This window comes from Phocoena sinus, chromosome 13 (assembly GCF_008692025.1).
Source record: "Phocoena sinus isolate mPhoSin1 chromosome 13, mPhoSin1.pri, whole genome shotgun sequence".
NCBI classification, from domain to species: domain Eukaryota; kingdom Metazoa; phylum Chordata; class Mammalia; order Artiodactyla; family Phocoenidae; genus Phocoena; species Phocoena sinus.
The window spans coordinates 73318632-73321397 of NC_045775.1; the positions used below are offsets into that span (position 1 = coordinate 73318632).

Sequence of the window (2766 nt, forward strand, 5' to 3'; positions counted from 1 at the left end):
AATGTCCCATGTGAGCTTGAAAAGAGTTGTGTATTTCACTGTTGTTGAGTGAAATACTTTACAGACATCAGTTGTATACAGTTGATAGTGTTATTTGGTTCAACTAGGTCTTTACTGACTTTCTGCCTCCTACATCTGCTCATTGGTGAAAGAGGAGTGTTGAAAGCTCTAACTTAAATAGTGGATTTATTTATTTCTCTTTGCTGTTCTAATAGTTTTTCTTCATGTATTTTGATGCTGTATTGTTAGATGCATAAGAATTGTTATGTCTTCTTGGAGAATAAACCCCTTTTTCAGTATGTAATACCACCTCTTTTCCCCAATAACATTTTGACCTATGGTTTCTACTTTATTCTGAAATTAAGATAGCTACTCTAGCTTTTCTCTTTTTCTGATTAGTGTTAACATGGTATATCTTTATTCATGTGTTTACTTGTAATTAATATGTGCCTTTATATTTAAATTGGGTTTGTTGTAGATGGGTCTTGTTTTTTGATCCAAGCTAACAATTTGCATCATTTAATTGGTCCATTTATACCACTGACATTCTGAGTGATTTTGTTGTAATTAGCATTGATTATATCTGTTCCTGTACTCTATTTTTGCCCTTACTTTTGCTACTATTTTTGACTTCCATTCTTTTTCTGCCTTTTGTGGGTTTAAAAGAGCATTAAATATGATTACATTTTTTCTCCTTAACATATCAGTTATACTTTTTGTTGTTATTGTTGTTGTTTTTCTTTTTGGACAGGAAGTAGGATTTATTGGTGAGTAAACACAGGGCAGTGCTGAAACTCTTATGAGTGCAAGTCCCACCATTTGTCCAGGGGTTATTGTTAGAAGTGTATTTTACCCCACAGCCACCTGGGATGAGCTGCTTTTCAGCCACCATGTCTTCAAAATCACCTGCATTAAACTTGATAAAGTCCTACTTCTTGGAGATGTAGAATTCTAGCAGCCAGCTAACTTGAACTTGTCCCTGAATAGGGCCTCAATCACATGCTTCTTGTTCTTCAGTTTGGTGCAGATGGACATTATGATTTGGCCAATGTGGACCTTGGCCTGTCTAGCTCAGGCTTTTAGAAGCCACCACTATATACCTGTCTGGAGCCTATGCCGGGGACAATATGAGGTCATACATGAATGCCTACTAGAATGGGCTGTCTCCGTGTCACTTTGGGCAACCCATATGAGCAACAGTTTACATACATTACCAAATAGGCTACTACTTGCAGCCATTAGACACCAGGACCCCCATGAGGAAAAAAGCATGGTCTGCTTAACTGGCTGCAGTTTTTTGTTGTTGTTTTTTTGTTTTTAAACTTTTTTTTTAGTGTTTGTCCTAGAGTTTGCAATATACATATTCAGCTAATCTAAGTCCACTTTCAAATAATTCTATACACATCTCAGGCAGTGTGAATACCTTATGATAACTAAATAATCCCAGTTTCTCCATCCTGTCCCTTGCCTCATTGCTGTCATTCATTTCACATATATTTACATAAGCATACATATATGTAATATATGTATAAAATATAAACATGTATAATCAAATACATTCTTGATATTATTATACTTAACAAAGTCTTGTATAATCAATTAATAATATGAAAAATAACTGTTTTTATTTTAACTTTACTTATTCAATCTTATCTTTGGTGCTATTCCTTTCTTTACACTGATCCAAGTTTCTGACCCATGTTATTTTCTTTCTCTCTAAAACACCTTTTATAACATTTCTTGCAGCTTAAGTCTACTGGCAACAAATTCCCTCGATTTTGTTTGTCTGCAAAAGTTTTTATTTCTCCTGCAATTTTGAAGGAAAATTTCATAGGGTACAACATTGTACATTGGTGGGTTTTTTTTTCTTCTAATACTTTATTTCAGTACACTCTTCTTGTTCACAGTTTCTGAGGAAATGTCAAATGCAATTCTTGTATTTGTTCCTTTGTAGATAAGGTGTTTATTTTTCCCATCTGGTGTCTTTTGGTAATTTTTTTTTTTTTTTTTTTTTTTGGCATTTATCATGCTTGATGTTCTATAAGATTCCTGGATCTGTGGTTTTGTGTTTGAACTTAGTTTGGGAAAATTCTCGGTCATTATCATTTCTCATATTTCTTCTGTTCTTTTCTTTCTTCTCCTTCTGATAGTCCCATTATGCATTTTGTACCTGTTCCACAGTCCTTGGATAGTCTGCTCTGTTTTTATCAGTCTCTGTTCTCTTTGCTTTCTGGTTTTCAAGGTTTTGTCATATAGCCTCTAGCTCAGAAATTCTTTCCTCAGCCATGTCCTGTGTACTAAGAAGCCCATCAAAGGCTTTCTCATAGTTGTTTTAAATTATCAGTCTGAAAATTCCAATATTCCTGCTGTGTCTGTTCTGAGGTTTGCTCTATCCCTTCAAGTGTGTGTTTGTTTTTTTTTTTTTCTTTTTTGATTTGTTTGTTTGTTTTGTTATTTTACCTTTTGGTATACCTTGTAATTTTTTTCCCTTGGAAGTAGGACATAATGTACTAGGTAAAGGGACTGCTGTAAATAGGCTTATAGTAATGTTGTGGTGAGGTGTGGTGGGAGGGAAGTGTTCTATAATCTTATAATTATGTCTCAGTCTTTTAGTAAGAGTATGCCTCTGGACTGTGAACTTCATAAGTATTTCTCAGTTCTTTTGTTTTTGTTTTTTGTCTCAGCTGAATTGAGATATTTCCTTTCTGCCAAGTTAATTAGGCTGTGCTAATATCCCAGCAGGTTAGGCTCTAGTTAATTAGTTTA

General features: G+C 34.3%; 1 non-coding gene across 1 annotated transcript; it reads right to left on the reverse strand.

Moving 5' to 3' along the window:
* Nucleotides 1–1158: 1158 nt before the first annotated feature.
* LOC116764866 lies at nt 1159–1293 on the reverse strand. The gene has a single exon (XR_004353069.1). It is a non-coding gene; the product is annotated as a small nucleolar RNA SNORA70 (small nucleolar RNA).
* Between the last annotated feature and the right edge of the window lie 1473 nt (nt 1294–2766).